The sequence below is a fragment of the Bombus vosnesenskii genome, unplaced genomic scaffold (genome assembly GCF_011952255.1).
Source record: "Bombus vosnesenskii isolate JDL3184/JDL3185 unplaced genomic scaffold, Bvos_JDL3184-5_v1.1 scf7180000013304, whole genome shotgun sequence".
In the NCBI taxonomy this organism is placed as follows: domain Eukaryota; kingdom Metazoa; phylum Arthropoda; class Insecta; order Hymenoptera; family Apidae; genus Bombus; species Bombus vosnesenskii.
The window spans coordinates 3198646-3216463 of NW_022882953.1; the positions used below are offsets into that span (position 1 = coordinate 3198646).

At 39.8% G+C, this 17818-nt stretch overlaps 1 long non-coding RNA gene across 1 annotated transcript; it reads left to right on the forward strand.

The window, feature by feature from the left end:
* Positions 1-6082, forward strand: LOC117234331. The gene is made up of 2 exons (XR_004493500.1): positions 1-2166; positions 5961-6082. It is a non-coding gene; the product is annotated as an uncharacterized LOC117234331 (long non-coding RNA).
* The last annotated feature ends 11736 nt before the right edge of the window (positions 6083-17818 follow it).

Sequence of the window (17818 nt, forward strand, 5' to 3'; positions counted from 1 at the left end):
TAATATATATATATACATATATATATGATGTCAGGAAAGAAAAGGCTGACAAGTAAGAAGGATAATATTTTATCGAGGAGATTTAGATTTTGTATTTTTCGCGCGTTTCGTCGACGGGACCTACGGGTGGTCGGGGACAGCTACACACGCCAGGCGACAAAATAAATGAAAATTATTATTAAGAGTTCTATAAGAAAAAGAAAATAAAAAAGAGCGAAGGCAAAAAAAAAGAAACAAACCTAAAGAAAAAAAAAATCGAAAAATAGAGAAAAAGGAAAAAGGAGACAGCGCTTAAGGGGAAACAAAATGTTTTAAGATTATACGGTGCATCGCGGGAACGCGTGAACCAACTTCTCCCTGATTGCTGAAAGGTACGAGAACAAGGGAAAGAAAAGAAAGAAAGAAAGGAGAAAAAAAGAAATAATGCCGTCGATCGATTCCTAGGAGCGTATTCTTCGAGCCCTAAGGAATAATCCGAGTAATAACTTGTATCTTGTAATAACTTGATGTATTTTTTGTTGTGGGGATCGACGACCCGTGTATATTTAGCTTTTCTTTCGACAAGTCGTGATTATATCATTACATATTGTATTATTCTATCGCATGGATATATATCGGATGCTATTAGTATGTGTCATTCTACTAGAGGAAGGACGAACTTGCATTTTTAGTTCTTCTATTTCACGGTATCTCTTTTCCTCGTTCTTCCTCGCGGACATCCTCACGAACGATTGTCGCGATTTCCTGGATGTGCCACCAGCGTGCGCGTTTGGGGCAAGGAAATTGCGATACTCGTCGTTCAACACGAACGAGAGGGTGGCCGGTACGTGTCTTTACGTCCCGCTGTGTTACAATTCACTTTCTTCCTTTTTTTTTTCTTCTTCTTTCAACGAGGAACAGTGTTACTCGTTGTTTGTTCGTGTAATCGTATTTCAGAAGGGAAAGAAAGCTGGACGAATGGTCTTTATCGGCTGAAGAACGCGATGAACGCGTTGGCCTGCTTCTTTTTTCTTTTTTCCCGATATTAAAAGTAGAAAAAAACCGAGGGACGAAACTACTTCCCCTTTTTTGACTCCTATTTTATATTTATGCTGACTTCGATGTCGAGTACTATCGCCCGTTCTATTTTCCTCTAGTTCTTTCACATTCACGTGATTCTTCCTCGTTGTCTGTTACTGCAACTGCTGCGCGAAGCTGTTCCTCTCCTTTTCCTTTTCTGTTTTCCTTCTATCTTCAAATCGTCGGAAACTTCTTGTCAATCGTTGCCATTTTTAAACAAAGATATGCTCAAAGCGCAGCTCCGAACAAGTCGAGGTATATTATTAATACATATTACATATAAAATATATATATTATATATAATGTACGTCATCCAATGTTGTCGGATGTTCGAATAGAAAGAGGATATTTTTTCGGTCGTTCGAGCTGCAGCTCTGTATAGCGGGTGCCTCGGTAGTTTCTCACCTAGACTCGCTCCCTTCGTTTTTTATTTTATAATATTGATTATTATTATTTTTATTTTGTAATGTCTTTTTTTAATCGTTCAGCAGATATCTTTGTTCATTATGCGTTTCGTTTTGAACGACCCCGTCCTAGCAAACCCTGATGTCCAAAAACCACCCCCTTTACCAGTGTCATTCTTTTCGTACAAAAGGAAATAATAAACAAGAGAAAACTCTTCCTTCTTGTCAAAAAAAACGCGTTCTCTTCGCGAGCTACCGGTTAATCGAAATAGACACAAGCATTAGGTACACACTTTCACACGGGCATACATACACTCCCTACGAACAAGTTCACACTCAGCTTTCATACAGAATCGCGCTACATTTTAGCGCCAATGTATATTAGATATGTATGTACAATATTATTATTTGTTGCTCCGCAGGACATCACTCATCCTGTCACGTATGAATGACGAGTTCACGCGTAGACGCATGAAATCCTTCTAAATGTACGTTTACACACATCCATACACTTGTACACATGTACATACACGTTCAAAGAACATACACACACGCGGACGTAATCTGACGTGCACTAACATAACACATATAAACACACATATAACACACATAGATCAAACACACGCGAAAATAAAGTCTTATATATATACATATGTATATTATAATCAACACTCGAGAGAGAGAAAGGGAGAGAGAGAGAGAGGTTTATTATATTTAAGTTCGAGGCAAATAAATTCTATATTTTTTCTATGTTAAGTATAAATTAGAGAGATTGTGAGAATGAATGAAAAGAGTGAATGGTAACGGCAAGAGAAAACGAAAAGAAGTGTAAAAGATATGGTGATGACATAAACATATATTATATTATTATATTATATATATTATTATTATTATTATTATTATATTATATTATATTATTATATTATATTCTATATATATACATATAAACTATATTTATAGGTATTCTCTTTAGCATCTACGTTCCGATATACGGGGACGCCGCCGCGCAGAGTATAATATAAAGGAACAAAAAAACAAAAAAGATGACGAAAAAAGAGAAAGACGGTCGGCGTGCTTGTACATGCATATGTAGATCATGCCAGATAAACTGTCATTAACTTCGCTACATAAAGTCTGATCTGATTCTCGCAATTCGAGATCAGAGAAAGGGGTGAGAATGGGTGAAGGGGAAGGGAAAGTACGAGAGGAAAAGTGAAAAAGGGAAAGAAAATGAAGGCGAAAAAGATACAGGCGCGAGTTTTCGCTCTTCTTGCGTTTTTTCTTGTTTCTTCTTCTTTGACGGAATTTTCGAATATCGCGCCGCAGTTCTTGTCGCGCGCTAGAGAAAAGACGGGGACTATCGACGATCGCGGAACGGACGGACGAGAATACGTCGCTGGACTCTGTGTGGTTGTGTTGGTATTTGCTCGGCAAAACTGCTGGTACTTGCTCGAACGTGGAGAAAGAACGGGTGAAACCGAAAACGTCTCGCGAGATAAATCGAGAGATGTCAAGGGTGGTGGAAAGGAATAACAGTGGGTGGTTGCCAAAATTCGAAGCGCGTCTCGTTGTACTCGCGAAACAACCTCGACATGCGTCAGAACGAAATGTCTGCATGAAAAGTGTAGTAGAATTAAAGCAATTTGTCAACGATAATATCCATAGCCGTGGCTCTCTTCGAGGCGCGTGTTCGACGGCGTCGATGTGCAGCGAAACTCGGTTCACTCAGGGCCGTCTTCCCAATGTACCACGAATGATCCACTGGGAAAGTTGCGGTTTCATACGTATAACTGACAGAGGTAGCCTTGCTGACCGCACGTAGATCGCGCCCGCGCTTGCCGTTACGCAGTCTTCCCTTCTCCCGACGCGCGATTCCGGAAGACGATACAGCTCTGTGTGTTTAGTGTGCCGGGTTCCGCGGCAAGACTATATCACGAACAAACGAGTAACAATTTGTCGAGAACCTCCGCTAGACTTTAGGACGACTACTGCTAGATAACACTTAACCGATTCACCGACGCGTCAGGCAGCCTTCACTTTGGCCGAGGTTCCGACATATCGCGGCAGAGTCGGCGTCATCGTTCCTCACGATCGTCATCTTCGTCAGATAGGTCACTGCACGTGTGACGTGCGCTGCTTTGCAACGTTCACGGCGCACGCGTACACGTTGTTTCGTGTTCTCGCTCCAATTTCGCACTTATTACCCACCGATAACGCCGTCGCGACCATCGCTGTCTCGACTTTCGTTCGTTTCAGCGGACGAACAAGCACATCATTCGTGGCAATGCGTTCGCCATCATCTCCAGCCACTTTCGCTAACGTTCGTCGAGTCGATCCAAAGTTAGAGCAGAAAGGATCGCGACGAGTCGATTCGTTCTTCCGTTGCGTCGAGCCGCGTGCTAAGGGTGACGATTGCCGTTTTTGTTCTCAAGGAGACAGCTTTTCGCTAATCGAGGTTGTACGTTAATCTTCCTCCTTGACCGTGTACCATCGATTATAGAGTATCGATCAGACGCTAGACCAGAAGGGTAGCGAGATTTGCAGTGCCATACGTGAATCAAAAGTTGTTCGCTATGTTCTTCTACCAATAAATGTCGATTTCGACTAGCTGCTATGTTGTTCTACGATGGGAAGATTAGTTTAGCGATGGTGTTCATTCTTATCCGGGCATTTTTTTCCACGCGATTCACCCACCGCACGCGCCAATCAATCGTTTCTTCGACGAGTCGTTCAACAGGAGGAGAGACCGCCCGATCTTCTTATTAATCGGTTGAAGTGGGATAGTTTGGAAGCAGAATGATGAAAATGATCGCGTAGCATTTTTCCGGGGTGTTCTTTCTCCGCGAAACGCGAAACACGGACATTGTCTGGCCCCGCAGTTCCTTTTTCACTTAACGTCGAATCGTTTTCAGTGATATTAGTCAATGATGTGTCAGACGTACAAAGTATTGTACACTTGCGGTGTGATTATGTTCCCCTGTTTATCTTCCTAATTCGACTTTAATTCTATTTTACGCGTTTTTAAGTTGTTTATGCGGTTTTGAAAGAATTATTATGAGTAAATTACGTAAATGCCATTAGAAGAGTGATATATATTTTTTTATAAATATCACGTGTGACGTGTTATTTTATTGTTATTTATTCTGTTTGTCGCTGTCTTATGTGGGGCTAATGAAATATTATTTTTTTATCGAGTTAACAAACAGAAAAAGCGACAAAATTTACTAAAATCGAAATGGAACTATTATTAGTCGTTTTGTTAACCGTATTCTTAAAAAGTTCGTTTACTTCGTACGATTTTTCTTTACTTTACTCCTTTTTTCTCTTCTCGCGTGTTCGTTTCCGCGTTTCTCGCGAGTAAAAACGTCTAATCGCGACGTTGCGTAATCTCTCGCGGACCAATCGTCGTATGATCTCTGTTGCTGTTTTTCAACTTCGCTATCGACAGTTTACGACCGTCCCGGGGCGCCGCCGCTTTCCTTCTATGGAAGTGGTTTTATCAGATCGATAAAACGCGACCAGTCTGACACATTTCATCGGCACCAAATCGTGATGGATCACGGACAGAGACACATTCAGGAATATCAAACTTGTCGGTGGATCGTTGCTCGCGGTGTGTATCTCTCGTTCAAAGACGAATCACGCGACCATTTCACGATTTACAACCTTCTTGCTTCCCGTGGAAATCGATAAAGCAGGAAATCGTGGCGTTGTCCCTTCGAACGCAACGCTGGTAAACCCTCGTGGCGGCTTCGCCGCGATCTGAGTGACAGGGCATGCTGTGTATTCTTTGTAGCGCGTTCTTTGTAGGAGGCATTTACCGCGTTTTAACGTAACGAGTAATAAAACGTCGTCTAAGGTTAACTAATATCGTAATAATCGTATTAAAGCGTAACGTATAATGATTATTGATATAGCCATTGGCTGTGACCGATAACTGCCATTTTCGTAAAAAAAAAAGAAAAAAAAAGAAACAAAGACGAGAGAAATAAGACGGGAAGTTGTTTTAAACGGGTCTGCGAACACAGACGTCGGCGATCTCACTGTCGCCGTGTCGTGAGAATACCAGTACTGTGCGCGGACACGTGCTCACACCATACACACGCACACACACACACGCACGAGCACATCTACACGTACGAACACACACGAACACGTTAATGAAACGGATACACGCGATTGGGTCGCCATGTCGAGATAAACGCGAGAATTTCGGTTTCGAGGAACGAGACGACGAGGAAACCGGGGGGGATTTGGTGAAACGATAACGGGGGACGATATGACGATGGCGAAAATGAGATACGAGAACTACTAGGAAGGATCCGGAATCGTCGGTTTTTCCCGGAGTTGTAGCGATCAAAGGAGAATTTCGGTGCGAGATAGGAAAACAGCTCTGGCAAGATAGAGACGCTTTCAGAAAGATGGTTGTTCAACGGAATAAGGTTCGAATTGACGCGGAGAAAGGGTGAAACGACGCGAGTATCGAGCAATTGCGAGAGAGAGAGAGAGAGAGAGAGAGAGAGAACACGTACACCCACACGACGATACATATCTCAAAGAATAATAACTAAACGTAAGGGAGATTAAATAAACGTTAATAGATGACAGAGTAATAAGGAAATCTAGCCACTGAGGAGAAAAAAAAAACTTCGATGAAGGCGGATGAAAACGGATTATAAATTAATTATAGGTATATCGAGACGTATATATATATATATATAAATATATATATAATATATATATAAATATATATATATAATATATATACATAAATATATATATATATTATATATATATAATATATTATATATATAAATATATATATAATATATATATAATATATATATATATATATAAATATTATAGAAACAGAGAGAAAGAGAGTGAAAGAAAGAGAGAGAGAGAGAAAGAAAAATAGATGATCGTTGTTGCTTAATTTGTCCGTATTTACTATATTATTATATTCTATTAAATAGCTATATATTTGATTATTAATTATTATTAATTATATTATTAATATTATTATCATTGAAATCATTATTATTATTGGTCTATATATAGTATGTATGCATATATTTCATATCTATTTCTGTACTTGCGCATAGTGGTTCGCTGGATCGGTTTAAAGCTTGGCACGGAATTATATTTTTTGTTTGCCGTTTAGTTGAAACGCTGTTTAAAGATTGTTTTATCCCTTTAGAACAACTACTATCGATCAATCGCAGCCGATAGAGATTCTACTCTCAGTTACATAACGAACTGAATTTTTCCTCGCGAAAACCAAACTTCGTCGCTGCGACACTTTCTTCTTCTATTTTCCTTTATATTCTTCTGTTGCGCTTTAACCTGGTTATTGCCTTGTTTTCGATCGTTCTCCATCTTTTTCATCTCCTTTCGTGCGCTGTGCAAGCTGTCGATCAACGATGGATAATGATTGGATATGAGTGAGATCGTTCGAATATATCTAATATATTATATATATATTATGTATTATAGATACTATATACACGCGTTTGTATTATCGCGGAGAGGAATAAAAACAGAAAGGATGCACGTTCGAGGATACGAAGACGCGCAGCTCACTGTATTATTCTATATGGATCGATATAAATGGCGCGGTAGTACGTCGATCATATCGCACTCGAGTTCTCGAACGTGCCACCGCACAATTACTTATCCGAACTACTTACTGGTCTACTTAATTGTCGTAAAGGACGAACGAAAGCGTAGCTGTGCTCAGTTTACTGCGTTCGCAATCGTTGCACGCGCGCATCACCGTCGATCCATCGAGATATCACGTAGCGAGCGTAGCCATTTCAGTTTCCACAGCGACTCCGTTCGTCTTGCGTTCATGTCAAATCTGTTTGCGCGCGTTTGCACAAATTATAATTTATTTTTGTTACCCTATGTATTGCGCTGCGAGTAAAGGAAATAATTGTTATACGCAAAGATTAGATTCAGTGGTAGATTAGAGAGTGTTCGTTTATTCCCAGCGAGTCTTGTCCAATATGAATAAATTTAAGTTGGTCAATTTGCTACAAGTTGATATTGTTGCGAACTATAGCTACGAAGTTATTGAAGAGGTTATATGGAAGCTAGATGCAAATAGAATATAGTCACGTAATTATAATGTGAACAAATTATGTTCTTCAGAAACGGACAGATACAAAGAGCAGTCACTGAGCTTTGCAATTATCTGTCGGTAAAGGAAAGATAAACGAAGGATGAAGAATAACGAACACACGTAAACAGATTCAGATCGGCGTAGAGACGATCGAACGAGGACGATCGCGGGGGAATGTCGAAAGGGTTAAACATGGTGAAACAGAAAAACATTGTGAATTCTGGAAACAATGATTCTTCGATGGATCGTCGAAATCTCGTGCATATCGATCCTCGTTCTTTTCGACTTTTATTTTGTTCGTTTGTGTTCCTATATATGTAATCTCAAGTTTTCTTATATTAATTTTTTATCCTCGTCTACCTTTTCATTTTATAATCTCTATATCCTAAGGAAAACTATTTTTTGTTTTAGACATGAATTATTTAAAACTAGTTTTAAGAACAATGAAAGAGAGAACGCTTGTGTGTTCGCGAGAAAACAAGGGCGCGCAGTTTTCATGTAGATGCAACGAGTTACGATACGGCTTTCCTTTCTTCGCCAGGGGGAGAGGCGTTTTTTTTTAGGCAATAGGGGTGTGCGTGTGCATCAATGGCGTGCGTGTGATCATTTGAGGAAGGATTTCCTCGTGAACGCGACGCGATCCGAGCGTGGCAACCGCTCCAAAAACTAGAGAATCAGTATTTCAAAAATCTCTATAGTATATATATAAATGTAAATGTATATTGTAATATTAATATTATATTATTAAGAACAGTGTCGTGTGTAACGTTGAAACTCAGTATGTTTCCTCGTTAACTCGAGAGAGATCGACATAAGACCGAAAAGGCTGCGAAAACGCGTGTCGAGAATGAAAATCGATATACGAGACTGCGGCAAAGCGCGAAGAGAATAAGATTGCGACGTATTACCTGTAATAATATTTTATCTTTTTTTTTTTTCTACTGACAGACCGAAAAGACAGGCGACAAAAGGCGGATAAAATTGAATTAATGTACGAAGAAAAAGGGGATTACCGTGAAATTACGACGTAGAATTATATCCGTAGTTGGAATAGGGTGGGAAGTAAGACGGGGGTGGGTTTGTTAGAAGCAAAAAGAGAAGAAAGTAATTAACTATCGAAACGAATCAGAAATTCATTGAAAAAGAGAAGAATATTTTCCAGTGATCGTATTGCTGAGATGCATGTAAACGTATAGCGCATTATCATAGTTGTCCCATTATTACGATTACGATATACATATTATCTATATATTATAGATTATATATATTGAATGTTGTGCTTAGTATTCTTTCGAGATCCCCTGCGAGGCGACGAGCGAGGGGAAAAGGGAGAGAGATAAAGAAGTAAAAAGAAAAAAGTCGATTACGGAAACAAGAATCTTAATATATGTAGCGAAAAGTATTTTATATCCGATATTTTATTAACGTCACGATATTTATCAGCATTATTATTATTATTATTATTATTATTATTATTATTATTACTATTATTATCATGAACATTATAATTACTATTATTATTAATATGATATTCAAATATCGATATACAGTATCTATTCTTAATTAGAGAAATGAGAAATTAAATCGAAGAAATCGTGTATTTTCGTCGGGCACTGGAGAGCGTGAAAGTGCTACCGGCTTGGCCGGGGACTGTGTCAGATGGACTTGGTGATTATATTTTCGAAATCTTTTCTTCACCGGTGTCTCTGTTCAGCTCCGATTGCGGTCATAAACACGATTTAGAGCTCGAGCATCGAACAATCCCTTGAATGCGTGCACTCTGTTCTCGCGGTCTCTTTCTTATATGATAGTCTGTATATATAGTCTGGTCCAGGTTTTCTGCCAGTCAGGTAATCGAAACAGAAAAGAACTAAAAACCAAAAGTTCTCGGGAAACGAACGGGAAGAAGTGTCGCTCGCGTCTCCTGTCACGTTTTTACATCCAACTTCCGGCTATTCCGCCCTTTTTCCTCGTTTTTCCTCTACGTTGATTGCATCGGCCGCCCCCTTCCCGTTCTTCTTCGACCCTCGTGTCTCGTTCAGTTTCTTCAACGAAACTTCCTTGTTGCTCTTCGGAGGATCCTTCAAAATAGAAAGTTGTTGGATTTCGAGCGAGGAAGTGACGATTCTTCTGGTTCGTCGCACGATACACACGTATTCCTACCTCTGTATCCTCTTCTCCTCGACTTCTTCGTGATCCAGATGGCGGCATATAGATCTACTGTCTAAGCACCCGCGTTAGGAAGAAAAGGTACGAATTGTAGAGCGGACAGACGGAAAAGAAAGAGAAACGGTGGAATCGCTCGCACCCTTCGATGATGACGAGTCAGTCTGGGCATTACGGTTTCGCGAGTCCAGATGATTTTCGGACAGGCTCGCGTATATCAGAGAAAAAGAGAGGAAAGGGAGGGAGAATAGGGAATGGTTAAAGCAAGATGCTTGGTGAGACGACGACGAAGCATGTCGCGTATTGACGGGCCACGGGAATCGGTCGCCCCGCTCCGACGATAGCTATAATTAATCCCGTAACGACGTTAACCGAACCAGCAATAATCCATTTGCGACTCGATGCGCCGTGGCCGACGAGAGGCACGGAGGGATTCGCTTCCGTCAGCGAGTTGCGATCGAAACGATCCGGCTAAAGCTGATCGAACCGATTCCCTCTGGTGGTCGCTCGTTTCTCCACAAATTTACCGGCGTTTGCGTGTTCCGGTCGTCGTCGTCGTCGTCATCGTGCAACGTCAACGATTGATATTACGATACAATATGCCTGACCATCCGCTACCGCCTACCGTCGTACCGAGAACGAACTATATACACATAACCGCAGGATACACGACATTATATCATGTACATCATTATATGCATATACACACGCGTAACATATACACGGATCTCACCATACCGCAGCATACCGAACCGTATTGAAATAGAACGAAAATTCTAAAAAATTATTGTATGTAACATCGGTAATATATTATATCAATAACGATCACCGCTATTATCCATCGCGTAATCTGAATACGTAATTGTAAACGTGTTTTCTTTTTTCGTAATGAACAGGGCCGAGAGTGAGACAGAGGGTGAGGTTCATAACGAAAGCTATTTTTGACAGCATGCAAGGTTCGCATGGAGAGGTAGAGGGGGAGAGGAAGGCTTTTTTGGATGAAAGGGAACAAGGAAATTAATCTCCCGGGAAGAGTGTATGTGTCTGCGAGTGAAACTGAATGAATGAAACAAAAAAAAAAAAATATATATATATATATATAAATATATATAATAGAGAAGCTACGAGTTTATTATTTTCTATATTTTTTTATGTAATTTTACGGACATGCGATAATATATTACTATTATTATTATTATTATTAATTTTATTATTATTATTAATATTATGAATATTTTAATATATAATATGATTTTCATATATCGTGTACTTATGTTTTCTTTCCTGTGTTCTTGTCTGGTTGTTTATAAACGCTTTGTGTTTGATTGATTATCGCTGTATCAACATGAAATATAAATAAATTTGTCACATTGAAAAAAATAAAATAATTAGAATTATAAAACGAGCAAGACATAAGATATTTATATATGAATATATTATATACATATATACATATATAAAATAATATATATATATACATATATATATATAACCACGTAGTCGTTCATAGATAATTTTTTCATTCGGTTCTCCCGCGTTGATTCGTTGGTGATGCGATCATTTTCTATTATTAACTTGTAATATCGCAATCAAATGGAAGAAGCGGAAAGTGATATACAAAAAAAAAGAGAAAGAAAAGAGGGAAAAAGCAAAATCAAACACATGTCAGACGCGACAACCTGACCATCCTGTTTTTTAATTATTAAAGCAAATATATTTTATAATTAATAATATACCATTACGATTATAATTATCAGTACTATTAAGTTTATCGCTATCATTACAATATATATATTATATATATTATTATCATCACCGATATTATATAGTTATTAACTACGCATACTATTATCAATTAACGCCTGCGATTATTAAAACTATCGAGTAACGATTATAATTGTTCACGATAAGGACACGGATCCAAGCTACTTATCGAAATGCATATTTTATCCCGTAATATATTTTTGTCGGATGATTTTTTATATTTATATAATATATATACATATATATAATATATATTATATTATTATATTGTGAAAAGAAAAAAGAAAAAGGTAGAAAACGAAGCATTTTTGAGAAATAATCTTGTAACACGATGTCGCGAGTGCCCGGAGACGTTGGATGTCGTATTTTTTCATAATTTACATCGCGGACATCCCCGTCGACTGCCAATCCTACTTCCAAAATTGTTTATTTTTATACGATGCGAATAGAAACTTGTGTTGAAGTATCCTGTTCTTTTGATTAGAACGTGGCTGGACACGTCGTGTGCTTTTCCTTTGTATCAAATTCGATCTTGCGAATGACGTCGGTTATCCGCGATCTCTTCGACAAGAGGGAGAAGAAGTAAGAGGAAAGAATAATAGAACGAAATCGATATTTCTGTGGTCTAAATGTAAGAAGTAATTCCTACGAAGCGGTATCCGATATTTTATTAAACGAGAAAAGAGTAGGAAGGGTTCGAAAATGAGAAAAAAAAAAAAAAAAGAAAGAAAGTACGAAACGAAGAAAGCAACACGTACACATGCATTACACCTACTGGAAACGAGTTTAATAAAATGTTACGTGATTTTTATACATCGACTGTTAATTTCTCATTTTTTCTTTTCGTGTGATTTGCGTTTCCCGAACCGTTCACGGTTGCGTTTCTCATTTCTCCTCTCTCATTCTTATTTTCTGTCCATATTTATCTTATTTCTGCGTTTGAAATCGTTTTTTAATAAGTGCATAGAATTAAATTGAACGTGGAAATTCACGATTACGATAATGTATCTATTATTTTTATTTATTTTATTTCCTTTCTTGCAATTTCCATCTGCGTTTGTCAGTTTCTCCTTTTTTCATTTCAGACTGTTTAAACGCACCGTTTCGAACTTTATTAATCATCCAAGTGCATTAAATCTCGGACATCGTTAATCATCACTGTCGAGGATAAGGGAATTATGGTCACGTGGGTTCCGCATTCGATGACGCGGTGGGGTCGCGTGTCCGCATCTAATTAGAAAATCACATTAACCTTTCGTTGCTTCCGTCTATATTCTTCACAGTTGGTCGTTCATCTTGTGTACTTTCCAAACAGAATGTCAATTTTCAAACATCATTTATTAATCTACTGCCTCTAAAGAACGAAGAACGTCTATCTATTTATATCATCGTTTTCTTCAAACAATCTCAACCACCTCTGTTTAAGCTCCATTAATTACGTTCAGCTATTATCAAGTTAACATCGTGAAAAAGCGAAGAAATCGCCGCGTGGCTTCTGACATGGTCGTCACGGTCCTGGGGGTTGCGTGTCTACGATTAATTAAAAATCGCACGTCAACCTTTCCTTTTTTCCATTTAAAAGCCCAGTCGTTTCTAACGCGTAAAATCACCTACCAGTTTTAACTTAATTAATCACAGATACGTATTTAATATCTTTCTCGATTTCTAAACTGAATTTCATCAAACTTTTACTTCTCTATAATCTTTTGATTTTAATAACTCTCTTTTAAGTTTTATCGATTATTTACACGTTTATGTTAGGTTAAGTTTATCTTACGTTTGCGTATATTAACTTCATAGGATAGCATCGTGGAGTTGTAAAGATGCCGGTGCCACGTGGTATCCGTGTTGATCGCGACGGTCCTGGGGGTCGCGTGTCCTCACCGACCAATGACCGGACGCACGGTACAGGAGCGTGCCGTGAAAATCTGGCCATGCTACCACGGCCCCCGGCGCGATTCGGCCGCAAGGGCTGTTGCCCGTTGGGATGGCAACGTCGCATTGCAGCGTTGGGGCTGCGGTCGATGCCGCCGTCGTGACGGTGGCGGCATGTCAGGGTGCGAGGTTGCCGTTCTTCGACACGTTCGCTATCTTTTTCTTTCTCTTCTCATTCCGTTCCCTTCTCTGTATCTCTGTGTATCTTTCGTACAAAAAATCTCCGATTTGGAAGGACCAACATCGATCGTCTCCGATCTTTTCCTTTTTGTGTCGGGTGTAACGGGACAGGTCAGAAGGACAGGTAGTTCGAAACAACCGTACAGTCAGGATAAACCGTCGAAATCGAGAGTTATTAATAACCGTGTCTCGAAGCGGTGTGTTTGACCTCGACGAGTTTGAAAGTAGGTAGCTTACACTCTGAAACGATGCCAAGGAGACTCGCTTACTCTATTCGACATTCGTGTAATACATTTATTTTTTCCTGGTGGATCGGTTTTGGGTTTACATCGGTAACCGAACGTTACATTGGTGGCGAGAAAGAGAATGAGAAAAAGGGAAAGAGAAAGAGAGAGAGAGAGAGAGAGAAATCGGGATCGTCTCGGTTGTTTTTACCTATCAGGCAGAGAAAAAACTCGAGAGGAATCGATCTCTCTCTCAGTCTTCAATCTGTTGCTGCTAGCTTTTCTCGAAAGCTCTTCGACGCGGCTTCGATCCTTTGTTCAGGCAACAACCCTTTTCGTAACAACACACACGCCGGTTGCCAGTTCATTCTCCGTTCGAGCCACCGAGTTTGTTCGACAAAAACGAGACAGCGCGGCTATACGCGCGCGTTCGAGGCCCCCCCGATGGCCGCGCCATTGTCCTAGCTCAGGGCCGGGAGCCTCGACGAACACGAGTAGACCACGCAGAAAGACCTGGCCGCAAAAATAGCCCGATTCATACAGGGTGAGTCGAACTCGGTGCGACGGTAGCTGCACTATTCCGGCGAACTCGACCGGCTACCGTGCCATGCCGCGCGACTCGCCCCTTCGCTCTGGCTTTTCCCTCTTTCTCACTTTGCCACCCTCGAGCTTCGACTTTCTGCTCTCTTTCCTTCTCTCTCTCTCTCGACAGCCTCCGTTGCTCCGCAGTAGATCGATAACGGCGACCATGCTCTCGCCTCTCGTACTCTGATATATGTAGAAGCCGGCACACGTTGCTGGAAAATCGCAGAGAACGCTGCCAGGGGTTGGAAGGAAAAGAGATGCATATAGAGGAGAGAAGGGAACGTAAGATATACGGTTCTAGCATCTCGAGGCCACTCTCTCAGGGCTGTAGACGGCTGTTCGCCGTGCCCAGGTTTCTTACTCTTTTTGTCTATAAGTTTCCTTCGTCCATCTTCCCCGAGATTCGGGATATCGTCGAATCGGTGAATTTCGTTCGAGGTCATGAGAAAAGCGGTTGAGCGTGACGTTGAGGTAACGGTCTCGTTACGTAAGGGGCGATGTATCTTCATTGTTAGAAGAGCTATTAGGATTATGACGGGTTAATCTCGTTATATGACGCGTGAAAATTCAGTACCGTGTTGTTTTATAATTAGACTACGGACGTTTCTGTAAATTCATACTTTTAGAATTGATTTGTTTCGTTAGATATTAAAAAGAGTACTATACTTTGAATATTTTATATATCCTCGCATACTAAATCTTCATATATTTGAATCTTCTATAAAAACGCGTGAACATCCAAAGACTGTTGGTAATCATGATGATAAGATAGATTTGTGGTTGGATTACAATCTCGAGAATACATGACATACCTGATATGTTTTCTTCTAACATAAAGCTATGAGATTGATATATCATTTTTGTTATAAAGTTGGAATAATGAAGCTTGTTCATATGAATTGTTTCATTCGCTTATAATGCAGTTCGCCGCATTTCGTTTCACACATAGATATTTCATAAAGGCAGATTCACAACTATCGGTGATTATACTTTCCAGAGAGAGAGGGAGAAACAAAGACAGAAAGAGAGAGAGAGAAACGGAGAGAGAGAGAAAGGGAGAGAGAGAGAGAAAGGGAGAGAGAGAGAGAAAGGGAGAGAGAGAGAAAGAGAGAGAACGGGAGGGAGAGAGAGAAAAAGGGAGGGAGAGAGAGAAAAAGGGAGAGAGAGAGAGAGAGAATATCCCCGTATGAATATACCAAACCGTTCTTTTCAACCGGTTTGTTGCATTCAAGGGTCGAAGAAGAGCGTATATCGAATATCTAATATTAACCGACAAAAAAGGGGGGAAAATATATTGAATTTTTAATATTAAACAACAGAAAAGAAAGAAGGAATCTATATCTGGCTGTCAGACAGGGGTCGTGGTTGTATAAAAATTGGGTTGTTCATAGCGAAATTAAACGCAAAGTATTTTTATAGAATTAGCATTCTGTTAAACAATTTCCGTTTACTACCTTTCTTTATTCACCAACAAGATTTATTCATCGAGTAGATTTTACACATTTTACCTTAAATGCGTTAACATGTGTCGTTTACTGGTCAGTATTTCATTATTTAATAGAAATTCCTAATAAATACAATACAAGCGACGTATACTTTATGATAAACACCACGAATTTACCGAACAACCGAATAGATCTTATGGTATCTTTCGATGAATCTCGATTTTTGTACGTAGCTCGTTGCCACGAGGGTCATAGGACGGGGTAAAGATCCTTCGACCTCTGTATCCGTGTCAACCGTTCGTTCTCTCTTCTTCTCCTTCCTGCACGACGAATCTTCCCCATCTCCATCATCGGGACACGGGACCTCGTTAGAATGCAGACGCGTCCAGGAGTTTAAGCCTGGTTTTCAAGGTCGGTACTGGCGGGTCAGCGTCACGACGCTGTTCCATGGCGCTGATCTGGATCGTGCGACGATCCAGGGTGAAGCCTTAAAACGACCATGGCTCTCTCGTGGTGAAACCAATGATCGTGCCGCGATCTCTAAGATACCTTACAGCCGGATACACTTTTAACGTTTTAACTGCCACGCTTTATCGGTAGAACTTATTTTTATTACGGACTTCGGTGCGCACGAGATTCTCTCTGCCGTTTGGAAAAGCAAATCGCGCGAGCGATATCGTGTTCACCTTTCACACGTTCCCGCGTTTCCACGTTTATTTTTTCAAACGATCGCGTGGCTTCGAATCGTTTCTCTTCTTCTTTATTGTCCTTTGGTCTATCTTGTTTTCAGTCGTTTCCATGTTCTTCTTGCAAATGGATAGGAGAATTCTGTGCTTCAGTGGAGATAATATGAAATGACAGATGGTGATGGTTTGGATATTTGGCAACTAAAGTAAGTTCGATGGGATTCGCGCAATTGGAAGAATTTTATTTGTTTTATTCTATCAATGAAGATTACTAGGTATTATAATTATTTTTTTTATTTACTGCGAAAACTCGTCCGCATATGGACATTCTATCATTGACTATAAAAACTCGTCTATATATATCCATGTTGAAACTTATCTATTCATCTATGTTACCTCATGTCTTTAATTTAATATCTTTCTACTAACGGCTTCATAAAAGGTAGCAATAAAATACACACAAACAATATAGTTCGTTTCAACCAAAAATTGTCTTCTATTCTAAAATGGATGACTTCTAATAGAAAACGTGTAACAAGAAGGTCTATTGTTTATCTAACCGGATACTACAATTTAAAAAATGTACGAATCTGAATGAATATTGTATTCTCACAGCATCTTCGTTAGTTCACCCCATTCGATTTAACGATTCTCCAATTAATTCAAGCACTTCATAATTCTTCCTCCACTCGTTTCTCTTCTTTTTTCCATCTTTCACAATCTCCCTTCAACTTCCAACGCTTACTCGCGTCTCCCTTTTCACATCACTGTAGCCATTATCCACAACCCGTATATCGTTCCCTTACGTAACACTCGCTATACCGTGTCCTCTAATTCCTCACTGTAAATCTTATTCCTTGCTCAACTCTCTCATTCAAATTACGATTCCTTTAATGTTTCATCTCTCTTTGTTCTCCACATCTTCACATTCATTCGTTATAGATTTTGACGCGTCATTTTTCTCTTTCTTTCTTCGAGCTCTCCTTTAAGGGTGCGAAGTGTTCCACGACGACGACGACGACTCACAAAATACATATACGTATATATAGGTTGTAACTGTTTTGCGCGACTATAGTAAACGCTACGTATTGCCTTCCTGCTCGCTCCTGCACAGCGTTATTTCTCTCTTTCTTTTCACCCTAGGTCCCCCTTTTCTTCTGTCGTTGTTACTCTCCCACTTCTCTCGCTCTGCCCGTCGATTCTCTTTCTCGCTTCTCTTTCGGTCGATAGCTCGTGGGGGTGGTGG